The sequence below is a fragment of the Neoarius graeffei genome, chromosome 7 (genome assembly GCF_027579695.1).
Source record: "Neoarius graeffei isolate fNeoGra1 chromosome 7, fNeoGra1.pri, whole genome shotgun sequence".
Classification (NCBI taxonomy): Eukaryota; Metazoa; Chordata; class Actinopteri; order Siluriformes; family Ariidae; genus Neoarius; species Neoarius graeffei.
The window spans coordinates 2,958,054-2,972,467 of NC_083575.1; positions in this window are offsets into that span (position 1 = coordinate 2,958,054).

Consider the following 14,414-nt stretch of genomic DNA (forward strand, 5'->3'; position numbering starts at 1 on the left):
CGCTCAGTTCAGAAGCCTGCATCTCTGATGGTATGGGGTTGCATTAGTGCGTGTGGCATGGGCAGCTTACACATCTGGAAAGACATCATCAATGCTGAAAGGTATATCCAGGTTGTAGAGCAACATATGCTCCCATCCAGACAACGTCTCTTTCAGGGAAGACCTTGCATTTTCCAACATGACAATGCCAAACCACATACTGCATCAATTACAGCATCATGGCTGCGTAGAAGAAGGGTCCGGGTACTGAACTGGCCAGCCTGCAGTCCAGATCTTTCACCCATAGAAAACATTTGGCGCATCATAAAACAGAAGATACGACAAAAAAGACCTAAGACAGTTGAGCAACTAGAATCCTACATTAGACAAGAATGGGTTAACATTCCTATCCCTAAACTTGAGCAACTTGTCTCCTCAGTCCCCAGACGTTTACAGACTGTTGTAAAGAGAAAAGGGGATGTCTCACAGTGGGAAACATGGCCTTGTCCCAACTTTTTTGAGATGTGTTGTTGTCATGAAATTTAAAATCACCTAATTTTTCTCTTTAAATGATACATTTTCTCAGTTTAAACATTTGATATGTCATCTATGTTCTATTCTGAATAAAATATGGAATTTTGAAACTTCCACATCATTGCATTCCATTTTTATTTACAATTTGTACTTTGTCCCAACTTTTTTGGAATCAGGGTTGTAGAATAGAATAGGTCTTTATTGTCATTGTCACAAGTACAACGAAATTTAAAGTGCTCTCCAGTCAGTGCCTCATTCATTGAGTCTCTAAAATATAATTTAAGTTAAAAAGAATACATAGAAAACATGTAACAGTATTAGCAGCATACATGAACACACAAACACACCCAGTCATTACAAAAAAAGACAGTACAGACATACAGTTGTCATATGAACATACATCTACAGACATGCATACTTCCTGTCATTACGAACACACCCAGTAATAAAAAAAAAGACATTACGGTGTAATGGAAACTTCTAATAAACACTTCAGAACGCTTAGCAGTTGTCTTTTCAGTTATTTATTAAGCAGATCAAATAAACAGATATAGAAAGAAACGAAACACCACCTCCAGTGATGTGAGAGTGCACTCTGAGTTGTTTCTTAGGAATGCTCTCTATTATACTCTAAAGATCTCGCTTACTGCTCGCACCTGTACGTGATTTGGCTCAAGATTTTTTTTTTGAAGCTTTGTTAAAGCGTGCACCTGGCGTGCTCTGGTATGTGCAGGCGGATGCGTAGTTATGGAGAACTCAGACACCCTGCTTATCACCAGCCAAGGCCACAGAAAGGCGATTACAGCATGTGGAAAAACAACTTTTCTCAGTACACTAGGCCACTTGAGTTCAACACACAGAAACACAGAGAATAACCATTAAATTTCCCTCACAACGGACAGACAGTAACCATATGAGCATACATCTGCAGACATGCATACTTTGGCCCAATCCCAATTCTAATTTCTACCCCTTCCCCTCCGCCTTCCCCTTGGCCCTTCCCCTTGAAACTGAGCTACAAGGGATAGGGCTTGAAATTCAACCCTTACGTATTGGGATAGCCCTTCAATGATCGCATACGTCATCGCGTACCTCCGTCAGCGTTTACGTTAGCAAAACGCGACGCGTCATTGGCTGCGACCAGCCGCTACAGTCAGAGGCAGAAATCTCTGCTGGCAGGGTGTGATTTGTTAACTAACACCACTGAATGGGATATCTTTGGCGCTTCGTGCACCACATCCGACAGAATGAGGTGTCAGAACACTCATGTAAACAATAAAAGCGAGAATAACAGAACAAAACGTACGCAGTAAAGCAACCGAAAACAATACACACTCCCAAAGCTTTTTAGCAGCAGCTTGGATTTCAGAAATCGCTGCTCATTCTCAGCTCGAAAGCGAATCAAGCGGCGTGTTTCCTCTGGATAACAACTTAAAACACGTAAATAATGGAGAAAATACATTTATGACAATCTTTCGCCGCGGGAACCGCCATCTTTCTGAAATCCGCATGAAATCTCGCTGAAATCCGCATGGCATTGTGGGAAATCACTCAAACCCCTTCGTTCGGAGTCTGCTCCAGGAAAATCTCCGTTTGGAGGGGTACAGAAGCCCTACCCCTTCCCCTACCCCTCCGCGTTAACTGGGATTGGGATACCCCTACCCCTTCACATGAACGCGCAAAATGGAGGGGAAGGGCCAAGGGGTTGGTCCAAGGGGTGAAATGGGATTCGGCCTTTGTCATTACATCGGTCTGTTTCACAGTCAGGTTTTGTATTGCACATTATTTAGCAGCATTGAGGATTATTATTGCAGTTGGATAAAAACTGTCTGAGTCTATTTGTCCTTGCGTGTATTGATCTGTACCGTCTGCATGAGGGCAGCAATTCAAACAGGGAGTGACCGGGATGGTAGTTAAAAGTTAAAGCCCTTCCCGCGCCATGTGGTGCATCGGGCAGCGCCGATCTCCGTAGCCCTCGGCCTCTCGCTAGGGTTACAGTGGGGGGCTAGTCCTCTGGTAACCATGAGAGTTTAACTCCCCACTCGCATCCGTATTGCAGGGTGCCTTGCCAGATGGTAGTAGGTACCATTTTTATGATGGTCTTTGGTATGACCCGACCGTGAACAGAACTCATGATCTCCCGATCAAGAGGCGGACACACTACCACTAGGCCACTAGCCAGTGACCGGAATGGTAGGTGTCTTTTATAATGTTCTGGGCTTTTTTGAGACAACGAGAACTGTGTAGTTCCTCCAGTGTGGTAAGAGGGCAGCCAACAATCTTTTGGGCGGTGTTGATGACCCTCTAGAGCGCTTTCCTCTGAGCCGCTGTGCAGCTGGTGTACCATACACACATGCAGTATCAGTATGTTAGTATGCTCTCAATGGAGGCATGGTAGAAGGATACCAGCAGTCTTTGTGTGATGTTGTTCCTCCTGAGTATTCTCAGGAAATACAGTCTCTGCAGGGCCTTTTTCAGCAGCTCAGAGGTGTTCACGCTCCAGGGTAAGCTCTCCTTGATGTGGACTCCCAGGAATCGGAAGTCTGACACCCTCTCCACACAGTCCCCGCTGATGATTAGTGATGGTACCTCTGTTTTCTTTCTCCTGAAGTCTATGATGAGTTCTTTGGTCTTTGAGATGTTGAGGAGCAGGTTGTTGGCTCTACACCACGTTGACAGCCGCTCCACCTCATCTCTGTAGGCACACTCATCGCCCCCCCCCCCCCCCCCCCCCCCCCCCCAGGTATAAGCCCCACCACTGTGGTGTCATCCGCAAACTTCACCATGGTGTTGCTGTGATGGACAGGGGAGCAGTCATGTGTGTAGAGGGAGTAGAGCAAGGGACTCAGCACACAGTCGTGGGAGGACCCGGTACTGAGGCTTAGGGCCGTGGATGTGTAGTGGCCCACTCTAACCCTCTGTCTGCGATCAGATAATTTCATAGAAATTATCAATATCCCCCCACTTTCTTATCAATATCCCCCGCTTTCTTATCAATATCCCCCCACTTTCTTATCAATATCCCCAGCTTTCTCATCAATATCCCCCCACTTTCTTATCAATATCCCCCGCTTTCTTATCAATATCCCCCCGCTTTCTTATCAATATCCCCCTGCTTTCTTATCAATATCCCCCTGCTTTCTTATCAATATCTTCCGCTTTCTTATCAATATCCCCCTGCTTTCTTATCAATATCTTCCACTTTCTTATCAATATCCCCTGCTTTCTTATCTTTTTTTTATTGATGTTTTGGTCAGACAAATACTAAGAAATGACATTATTACATTTACAATAATAAGAATAACATGCGTTGTGTCCTTCAGTATCTGCCCAGTCTTTTTTTGAAAATAATAATGATGATAACAGTGAAGTAAAATAAAAAACAAACAAGGAGTTTGTATTCCAGCAACAACGTACAAATCAAGCCAGACCTACAACCCAAAACATAAATCCACAAAACAAAAACACAACACCCTAGGAAGTCTACATCGCATACACAACCTGTACCTGACCCATAAAAACCATTATGCAGAAGTAGGTAATATCATTCATTCATGTCCTGCAATTGAGCTAGAAAAGGGCCCCATACTTCGTTGAATATATCTTCCCTCCCTGCCACTCTATAGGTGACCCGCTCATAGCTTGCCATTGAGCTTAGTACCTCAATCCATTCCTTAAAAGTAGACAAATTGGCAGATTTCCAGTGACGTAAGGTTATCCTGCACCCTGTTATAATAGCTAAATGACACCATGATTTTCGGCATTTTGACATTTGAATATATTCTGGTAGTAGTCCCAAAATACATAAAGAGGGGTTCTTGATCAGATGCGTACCCAACAGCTTATTTAGGAATGAGATTATTGCATTCCACATATCACTGGTTTTGTCACACTCATATAACATATGCACCAGAGTTCCCACCTTTCTATTACATCTCCAACATAATATATCAATATCCCCCTGCTTTCTTATCAATATCACCCCACTTTCTTATCAATATCCCCCGCTTTCTCATCAATATCCCCCCGCTTTCTTATCAATACCCCCCCCGCTTTCTTATCAATATCCTCCACTTTCTCATCAATATCCCCCCGCTTTCTTATCAATATCCCCCGCTTTCTCATCAATATCCCCCGCTTTCTTATCAATATCCCCTGCTTTCTTATCAATATCCCCCGCTTCCTCATCAATATCCCCCCGCTTTCTTATCAATATCCCCCCGCTTTCTCATCAATATCCCCCCGCTTTCTCATCAATATCCCCCGCTTCCTCATCAATATCCCCCCGCTTTCTCATCAATATACCCCCGCTTTCTCATCAATATCCCCCAGCTTTCTCATCAATATCCCCCCGCTTTCTTATCAATATACCCCCGCTTTCTCATCAATATCCCCCCGCTTTCTCATCAATATCCCCCCGCTTTCTCATCAATATCCCCCCGCTTTCTTATCAATATACCCCGCTTTCTCATCAATATCCCCCCACTTTCTTATCAATATCCCCTGCTTTCTCATCAATATCCCCCCGCTTTCTTATCAATATCCCCCAGCTTTCTCATCAATATCCCCCGCTTTCTCATCAATATCCCCCCGCTTTCTCATCAATATCCCCCCGCTTTCTTATCAATATCCCCCGCTTTCTCATCAATATCCCCCGCTATCTTATCAATATCCCCCCGCTTTCTTATCAATATCCCCTGCTTTCTTATCAATATCCCCCGCTTCCTCATCAATATCCCCCCTCTTTCTTATCAATATCCCCCCGCTTTCTCATCAATATCCCCCCGCTTTCTTATCAATATCCCCCGCTTTCTCATCAATATACCCCGCTTTCTCATCAATATCCCCCCACTTTCTCATCAATATCCCCCACTTTCTCATCAATATCCCCCCACTTTCTCATCAATATACCCCGCTTTCTCATCAATATCCCCCCGCTTTCTTATCAATATCCCCTGCTTTCTCATCAATATCCCCCCGCTTTCTCATCAATATCCCCCACTTTCTCATCAATATCCCCCCGCTTTCTCATCAATATCCCCCCGCTTTCTCATCAATATCCCCCCACTTTCTCATCAATACCCGCTTTCTCATCAATATCCCCCGCTTTCTCATCAATATCCCCCCGCTTTCTTATCAATATCCCTCCGCTTTCTTATCAATATCCTCCCACTTTCTTATCAATATCCCCCCGCTTTCTCATCAATATCCCCCCACTTTCTCATCAATACCCGCTTTCTCATCAATATCCCCCCGCTTTCTCATCAATATCCCCCACTTTCTCATCAATATCCCCCCGCTTTCTCATCAATATCCCCCCGCTTTCTCATCAATATCCCCCCACTTTCTCATCAATACCCGCTTTCTCATCAATATCCCCCGCTTTCTTATCAATATCCCTCCGCTTTCTTATCAATATCCTCCCACTTTCTTATCAATATCCCCCCGCTTTCTCATCAATATCCCCCCACTTTCTCATCAATACCCGCTTTCTCATCAATATCCCCCGCTTTCTCATCAATATCCCTCCGCTTTCTCATCAATATCCCCGCTTTCTCATCAATATCCCCCCGCTTTCTCATCAATATCCCCCCACTTTCTCATCAATATCCCCCCGCTTTCTTATCAATATCCCCCCGCTTTCTCATCAATATCCCCCCGCTTTCTCATCAATATCCCCCGCTTTCTCATCAATATCCCCCGCTTTCTCATCAATATCCCCTGCTTTCTCATCAATATCCCCCCACTTTCTCATCAATATCCCCCCGCTTTCTCATCAATATCCCCCCGCTTTCTTATCAATATCCCCCCGCTTTCTCATCAATATCCCCCCGCTTTCTCATCAATATCCCCCGCTTTCTCATCAATATCCCCCGCTTTCTTATCAATATCCCCCGCTTTCTCATCAATATCCCCCACTTGCTCATCAATATCCCCCCACTTTCTCATCAGTATCCCCCACTTTCTCATCAGTATCCCCCACTTGCTCATCAATATCCTCCTGCTTTCTTTCCAAATCCAATACCCGCCCCTCTCCCTGACCCCCTCCACCCTGTTTACTTGGCGGGAAAAGGGCCTATGCTGGCTGACCTCTATCCCATCATGCTTTGCGGCTCCGGATCGCGTCGGTCTTTCAAAACCCGTTGAAGGAGCGACTTCCGGCCTCCCAGTCGTGTTTATTGGTGCGAAGGGAAGGGGGTTGGGTATAATTGAGAGTTTTGATCGACAGAATCTTTCAAGGTCAGAATGTTCCCCTTGCTGTTGTTGTCACTCTGTGAATGTAAGGTGATTAAGTCTGATGATATATTATATGTAAATGTTATCGTTAAATGTTTATTTTCATGAATTTTAGTGTATGAGTATCTGATGATGTTTTCGGTCATATTTATGCAGAAGTAGAGATAATTCTCAAGGGTTCACAAACTTTCAAGCACCACTGTATGTACTGGGTTCATGTGGAATTTTTAATTTTGTGTTTGAAAAAGTAAAAATTTAAGCCAAGTATTTATGATAAAATACAAAGAATATGAAACCATCTCATTTACTATCATTAATGAATTAAATATTCATAAATTCATAATAATAAAACGAAGTGTTTTTATTTTGAAAAAGGAGCACTCAGACGATTTGATTTAAAAAAGCATTATTTTAATGTATGTTTATATCTTCTCAATTACGTTTAAAAAGAAAAGAATAATGAAGCTTTCTGTGAAAGATTTTTTTTTCTCCTCAGATTCAAATCTGCGTTTAAACGCCAGCACGACCGTTACGTTAGTGACGTCACCGCGAGAGGAAACCGCTGAAGTGAGGCACAGAGAGTATTGCTCGGGTTTTTTTTCTGACCCGTTTGAGCTGAGAATAAAGTGAGTTTATTCGGTTCTGTGTAACCGGGCCCGGTGTGTGTGTGTTTCAGGTGTGTCGGTATGAAGCAGGCAGTGACGGCGGAACAGATCGCGCAGTGGTTCACTCTCGGAGCTCAGTTCGCTAATGTCCGAATCACCGAGGAACCGAAAAAAGATGAAACTCACTCGCACGGAGAGGAAGAGGAGGTGAAGAAGAGGTGAGAAACAACATTTTATTAAATTCTTTTCACTCATGACTGTGGCTGGTTCAATATTAATGTTCATATTGTACAAATATGCTAGCGGTGTTAGCTTCTGATGAGGTCGTCCAGTCCACGCATGCGCAGTGTAATTAGCAACTAATCATCATGTAATGAGCGTTAGCATTCTGTCGATATCATTATTATTCTATTTAAAACGATTAATTCACGTGTCAATAACTGTCCAGTCTGAAAATATTTCATGATTTACTCTTTTATTCATGGACTTGGCGGAATGTCGTGCAGTTCTCTGGATAATTAAAACTGCTTTTGATAGCGAAATGGCTGAGTCATCCAGCTTCGCGCATGCGCAGGAAGGGTTTGGAGGGTCTTCGTTTTTGGCAGTTTACCTCATTTGCATATTCAGCGAGTAAACCTATTATCAACAACGTTTTTTTCTTTTGAAAATGTTTTTTATGCCATAGCGCATTTTAATTATAATTTTAAATACTTAAAACTAATATTAATACACTAGTGTATATGTAACTTGAATTTAATTTAGAAATTTTTTTTGTTTCATGTCAGGTGCCATCATTTAAATTTTACTTTGAGTCATATGAGAATTAAATGTAATCTATTAAAAGTGAACATTAATGCAATACGTTTTTATTTTGCGTATTCTAAAAATAAAGTTTTAAGCAAATATTTATACCTTTTTTTATTTTCACACATCAGTGGATCACAAAACTGTTTCACTGAATTATTTACAGGGGTGAAAGTAACTTTTATTTCTTGCTGGTACTATTATTTTGAGTCATAGTGCACGCGTGCCAAAAAATACACCTAATTATTTATTATTGTCTACTTATCAAGCATTCACTAGGACTTCTCATCACTGAGTAGTACTAGTATAGTACTTTATCACACTATCACGCTTTCATCCACCTGTATCAGTTTTTGATTATAAATAAATTGCAAACACATCATTTCAACAACAATCATTTTAATTTTTTTTTTTTTAGCTGAACAGTTGAAAACTAACTTTTTTTTCATTTTGGACATTCTGTCTACTAAAACACTTTGGATACCAGCTGTGCATGTTGGCGCAAGATGGTTAAGCAGTGGGCTATGCGCACTGTCTCGCACGTTGTCTGTCGAGTGAAACACGGAAGGAATTCACTTCAGACATAATTCAGAGACAGGTCAGAACGAGTTATATGCAATGTATATTGAGGAAAATGTGTTGCTTTTGGTAAATTGACGTTAGCAGGTGTGGTGTTATGCTGAAAGTCTCGTCTCGTCGTCTTCCGCTTATCCGGGCCCGGGTCATGGAGGCAGCAGTCTGAGCATGGAAGCCCAAACTTCCCTTTCCCCAGACACCTTGGCCAGCTCCTCGGGAAGAACACCGAGGCGTTCCCAGGCCAGCCGAGAGACATAGTTCCTACAGCGTGTCCTGGGTCTTCCCTGGGGCCTCCTCCCAGGGGGACATGCCTGGAACACCTCCCCAGGGAGGTGTCCAGGAAGCATCCGAAAGAGATGCTCGAGTCACCTCAGCTGATTCCTCTCGACGTGGAGGAGCAGCGGCTCTACTCCGAGCTCCTCCTGAGTGACTGTGCTTCTCACCCTATCTCTAAGGGAGCGCCCAGCCACCCTGCGAAGGAAACTCATTTCGGCCGCTTTTATCCACGATCTTGTTCTTTCGGTCATTACCCAAAGCTCATGACCATAGGTGAGAGTCGGAACGTAGATCGACTGGTAAATCGAGAGCTTCGCCTTTTGGCTCAGCTCCTTCTTCACCACGACGGACTGGTAAAGTGACCGCATCACTGCGGAGGCCGCACCGATCCGCCTGTTGATCTCACGCTCTATCGTTCCCTCACTCGTGAACAAGATCCTGAGATACTTAAACTCCTCCACTTGATGCAGGACTTCTCCACCAACCTGGAGAGGGCAAGCCACCCTTTTCCGGTCGAGAACCATGGCCTCTGACTTGGAGGTGCTGATTCTCATCCCAGCCGCTTCACACTCGACTACAAACCGCCCCAGTGCATGCTGAAGGTCCTGGTTTGAAGAAGCCAACAGGACAACAACATCTGCGAAAAGCAGAGATGAAATCCTGTGGTTCCCAAACAGGATTCCTTCCGGCCCCTGGCTGCGCCAAGAAATTCTGTCCATAAAGATTATGAACAGAACCGGTGACAAAGGGCAGCCCTGCCGGAGTCCAACGTGCACTGGGAACAGGTCTGACTTACTGCTGGCAATGCGAACCAGACTCCTGCTCCGTTCGTACAGGGACCGGACAGCCCTTAGCAAAGAGCCCCGAACCCCATACTCCCGAAGCACCCCCCACAGAATACCACGAGGGACACGGTTGAATGCCTTCTCCAAATCCACAAAGTACATGTGGACTGGTTGGGCAAACTCCCATGAACCCTCGAGCACCCTATGAAGGGTATAGAGCTGGTCCAGTGTTCTGCGACCAGGATGAAAACCGCATTGTTCCTCCTGGATCTGAGGTTCGACTATTGGCCGAATTCTCCTCTCCAGTACCCTGGAGTAAACCTTCCCTGGGAGGCTGAGAAGTGTGATTTCCCCTATAATTGGAGCACACTCTCTGGTCCCCTTTCTTAAAAAGAGGGACCACCACCCCAGTCTGCCACGCCAGAGGCACTGTCCCCGACTGCCACACGATCTTGCAGAGGCATATCAGCCAAGACAGCCCCACAACATCCAGAGATTTGAGATACTCGGGGTGGATCTCATCCACCCCTGGTGCCTTGCCACCGAGGAGCTTGCTAACCACCTCAGTGACTTCTGCTTGGGTGATGGACGAGTCCACCTCTGAGTCATCAGCCTCCGCTTCCTCAATGGAAGACGTGACAGTGGGATTGAGGAGATCCTCGAAGTATTCCTTCCACTGCCCGACAATGTCCCCAGTCGAGGTCAAGAGCTCCCCACCTGCACTGTACACAGTGTTGGCAGAGTACTCCTTCCCCCTCCTGAGGCGCCGGATGGTTTGCCAGACTTTCTTCGAGGCCGACCGATAGTCCTCCTCCATGGCCTCACCGAACTCCTCCCAGTTCCGAGTTTTTGCTTCCGCAACTGCCCGAGCTGCGGCACGCCTGGCCTGCTGATACCCATCAGCTGCCTCAGGAGTCCTGGAGGCCAACATGGCCCGATAGGACTCCTTCAGCTTGATGGCATCCCTTACTTCCGGTGTCCACCACCAGGTTCGGGGATTGCCGCCACGACAGGCACCAGAGACCTTGCAGCCACAGCTCCGAACAACCACGTCGACAATGGAGGCAGAGAACATGGTCCACTCAGACTCAATGTCCCCCACCTCCCTCGGAAGCTGGGAGAAGCTCTCCCGGAGGTGGGAGTTAAAGACCTCCCCGCCAGAGTGCTTGGCCAGACGTTCCCAGTAGGCCCTCGCCATACGTTTGGGCCTGCCAGGTCTGTCCGGCTTCCTCCTCCGCCAGTGGATCCAACTCACCACCAGGTGGTGATCAGTTGACAGCTCAGCCCCTCCCTTCACCCGAGTGTCCAAGACATGGGGCCGGAGATCCCATGAAACAACACAGTCGATCTTCGACCTAAGGTGTCCTGGTGCCACGTGCACTTATGGACACCCCTATGCTCGAACGTGGTGTTCGTTATGGACAAACCGTGACTAGCATAGAAGTCCAATAACAAAACACCACTCGGGTTCAGATCAGGGAAGCCGTTCCTCCCAATCACGCCCCTCCAGGTGTCACTGTCGTCGCCCACGTGAGCATTGAAGTCCCCCAGTAGAACAATGGAGTCCCCAGTCTGAGCACCTCTCAGTACCTCTCCCAGGGACTCCAAGAAGGCCGGATACTCTATACTGCTATTCGGCCCGTAGGCACAAACAATAGCAAGATCCCTCTCCCCGATCCTAAGGCGCAGAGAGGCGACCCTCTCGTTCACTGGGGTAAACTCCAACATATGGCGGCTGAGCTGGGGAGCTATAAGCAAGCCCACACCAGCCCGCCGCCGTTCACTATGGGCGACCCCAGAGAAGTGGAGAGTCCAGCCCTTCTCGAGGAGCTGGGTTCTGGAGCCCAAGCTGTGCTTGGAGGTGAGCCCGACTATCTCTAGCTGGTACCCCTCAGCCTCCCGCACAAGCTCAGGCTCTTTCCCCCCCCAGCGAAGTGAAGTTCCATGTCCCAACAGCCTAGCCGCTGTGTTTGGGGATCAGGTCGTCGAGGCCCCTGCCTTCGACTGCCGCCCAATCCACACTGCACAAGCTCCCTACGGCTACCTCTGTGGGTGGTGAACCCACAGGAGGTCGGCCCCACATCACCGCTTCGGGCTGAGCCCGGCCGGGCCCCATAGGCAAAGGGCTGGCCACCATGCGCTCGCATACGAGCCCCAGCCCCGGGCCTGGCTTCAGGGTGGGGCTCCGGCTGCACCATACCGGGCGACATCACGGTCCTTGATAGATTGTTATCCATAAGGGGTTTTGGTTCACTGCTCTTAATCTGGCCTGTCACCTTGGACCTGTCTGCCTTGGGAGACCCTAACAGGGGTGTAATGCCCCCGACAACTGAAAGTGCTTCCCCCCCCCCCCTCAGAGACGGTATATTTTTCTTTCCAGTATGGCCAAATCTTTTAGTGGTACGCCGAACCGACTAGGACCGGCTTACTTTCACCCCTGATTATTTATAATATAAACACTGATCGATTACATGTGACGGGTGCCTATTTAGCACAAAATGTTGCTTCAGAATAATTCAGTTTTGAAAGTTTTTTTTTTTTTTTTTTTTTTTTAAATATTAGACATATAAACCAGAATGTGACACAATGTGGAAATGTGCTGAAGTTCTTGAGTGCGTATAAAATGCAGACAGGATACAAATATGTAGTGATTAAATTTAAACTCAAGTCAAGTTTGGTTTGTTTGTTTTGTTTGTATAGCGCTTTTAACAATAGACATTGTCCCAAAGCAGCTTTACAGAATCTGAATGACCCAAGACATGAGCCAATTTTACCCCTAATCTATCCCCAATGAGCAAGCCCATGGTGACGGTGGCAAGGAAAAACTCCCCCAGATGACACGAGGAAGAAACCTCGAGAGGAGCCAGACCCAAAAGGCAACCCATCCTCACCTGGACAACAGCAGACAACATGACTATAACATGAAGTCAGTTTCGTTGATGTTATAAACTCTTCATTAATGGAAACTTGAGTGCAAAGCTGTTCATGACAACTGCAGTCCTAAAGTCAGCAAGTCAACTGTAGTCCTCAGCCATAAAAGCATTACTGTAATAGGGTGTTCACACGGCACGTATTTGCATCGATGCTGCACCGATGTATTTTGTTGCGATATATCTTACACCGGTGTAAATTTTGCGCAGCGTTCACACGTCACAACCCTGCTTACTAGAGAGAAGCGTGTTAGCACCGGTGCAGCCCCACTTGCGGTCACACGGCAGTTTCTGCGACCGTGCAATAGTAGCAAAAACTTTATTACTATCATTTCCTTTGATAGTAATAAAGTTTTGATATAATTTCCTTTTATTACTATCATTTCCTATCATTATTACTATCATTTGCGATAGTAATAATGTGGAAATTAAATATGCGCATGCGTGAAAATGTACTTCCTTTTCCCGGTTGTCATGGCATCACCAAGCGCCGGGAAAACAACGTGGATGAAGACACCAGTGTTGCCAGATATTGCTGATGTTTTCCATCCCAAAATATGTTCAAATCCGCCAAAATGCACTTAAAACTGCCCAATCTGGCAACACTGGAAGACACGTAGTTCTGTTGTTGTTGATATTCGGCATTTTGGAAGCGCAAAATACCAGGATGCAAATTATGCAATGCCCGTATGTAATCAACTCTCCTCACATGTAGCGAGTCTACCCCTGTAGCGTTCAGACGGCCCATTTTATATCGGTGCTGCCCCGCAAACTAGCATTTACTCCGGAGTAAATTTCTTAAACCACCTCCCGAGCAGGGTTAGATTTGCACCGGTTTAAGCAGCTTTCAGGGGCTACACCAGTATAACTTTGTACCGTGTGAACGCTCTACTGGGGCAGCCCCGGTGCTACACCGGAGTAAAAGTTGCCGTGTGAACACCCCTTAAGAGTCCAGAGCATCTTCCAAGTGTGACTTTTTTTCAGCTGTCCATATGGGGCTGTCCTCCACAGGAGCGATGTGATGAGACTCTAACCAGACATGGGGCATAAGGATGGATCAGGCAGGTCTGAGGAGCAGAAGAGGTCAGCATCTCGATCCCAGGATTGACATGTAACTCAGAGGGACAGATTTGGGGGGGGGGAGAGAAGAGTGAAAACACAGGTGGTTAGGTATGCCCAATGTCACCTGAATAAGTAGGAACAGTATACGTTTTGCGCTGAGTACAAGCAGGGACTCCGGCAAAACTAACTATGACATCATAACTAAAAGGGGAGAGCCAGAAGGTAACACAGGCATGAGGGGCCCCGGGACATAAAGCAGCAGGCACTAGACCGTCAACAAACTCGAGTGAGCAAGTGAGTGGGGGACTGACAGCATCCATACATCCCAGTTTACCAAAACACACTGTCTGAGGATCCTCCAGATCTACTCCTTTACCTCATTAACAAAAGGCTTGACTAAACAGATATGTTTTTAGTCGAGACTTAAACGCTGAGACTGTGTCTGATTCCCGAACACTACTTGGAAGGCTGTTCCATAACTGTGGGGCTTTGTAAGAAAAGGCTCCGCCCCCTGATGTAGCCTTCACTATACGAACCTTCAGTACCTTCGGTAAACTCTGCAACTGGAGAAAAAAAATTTAATTTAAATCTGTGTGTGTGTTTGGTCCAGTCTTTGCCACAGAAGC